Here is a 1,459-nt window from a genome sequence, read left to right as displayed (position 1 = left end):
TTAAGCTGCTTTGGTTCAATTTCTATATGAACCTGTTAAAACCCATCAAAGTAATTTTTATTTTTAATCAAAAATGTCTGTTTGAGCTTACTGTCAGCCAAAAAAGTTTTTAGTTACAGCAAGGCTTGAAATAACTCCAGAAATTGGGTCTTTGTGACAGTCATTTGAAATTTTGTACCAGACATTACAATACAATATTTTCAATTGAAAAATTTCATTTAAAACCCGTCAATTTAGGAATCAAAATATTTTTTTATATTAGAACTTTTCCAAAACATCAATTTACACCAAAATTTTAATTCAACTATGGATTTCAGATGGACATGTTGATTTTGGACTGATATATTCATGTTGGCATATGAAGAAAAACCCACATACTTGTATTTTCTTGGGTTTTTAAGGCTGCACAAAGTTTCTTTGATTGCACAACTGTCATAATATCATTCAAATCATTTGGTTCAACCACTATTAGATCATCTTTACTTGACCCCAAGTTGTTTAAATTTTAATTCAAGCATTCTTTTCTGTGTAGGATTAAGAAATGGAGCTACTTTATAAATGACTTGCAAGAAGTCTGGTACAGGTACTTGTGACATAGAAATAATCTCATCCTGCAAATAATGAACTTCAAGTGAATCAGTGAGACAGTGTATATAAGAATAACTAAACAAAGATAAATAAAATTAACCCAATTTATACCTAGACTAGTTCGTGATAAGAGAGATTTTGTCCTTTAGGTGTTAGTCTTGATGCTAATGGATAAGGGTACAAATTCCTTTAATGGAAAATTTTGACCTACAGCATTTGGTACCAGTAATTTTAAATGTTATCCTGTGATTTATACTAGTGGTGATTTATGTTTATTTTAAAAACTAAAAATTTATCTGACAATGTAAATTATTATTGAGAAGTCTTTCACTGTGATTGAAATATTTTCTTAACTTTTCTAATAAAAGGTTTTTTTTTTAATATTATGGACTGCAAAATCAAATTAGTAACTTATCAATGGGTAATGTTTTAGAGCAACAACATCAGTTGTTCCTACATTGTAAGAATTAAGTGGGAAAAGATCCAAAACTTCATTGTGGCATATAAATTTAAATCTATTAGAACAAGCTACCTCATATAATCCATTCCATCTGGACACCGAGCAACAATCACAAAGAAAATAAGGAACATTTTCTTTCTTATCAATAATATGTAATTCCACTTTCCCAAAACCCAAATATTCTTCCATGTAATCAAGTACTAAAATGTTTCCTTTTTTTATTGTGTTGCCATAATGGTAACAGAATTTGACATAACAAGATTACCTACAGTGCCTATTTTCTCAAATATCATTTTTCTTGTGTCATCTCTTAGTAATCTACCAGATAATTCAACAACACTGTCTATAATTATTTTAGGCTGAAACAGATTTCCAGCTAAATAATAGGATTGTAAGAATTGATGTTTTTCT

The sequence above is a fragment of the Lottia gigantea genome (assembly GCF_000327385.1).
Source record: "Lottia gigantea unplaced genomic scaffold LOTGIsca_272, whole genome shotgun sequence".
Lineage (NCBI taxonomy): Eukaryota > Metazoa > Mollusca > Gastropoda > Lottiidae > Lottia > Lottia gigantea.
The sequence above is the reverse complement of the archived record's forward strand: the minus strand, read 5'-3'. Positions refer to the sequence as shown.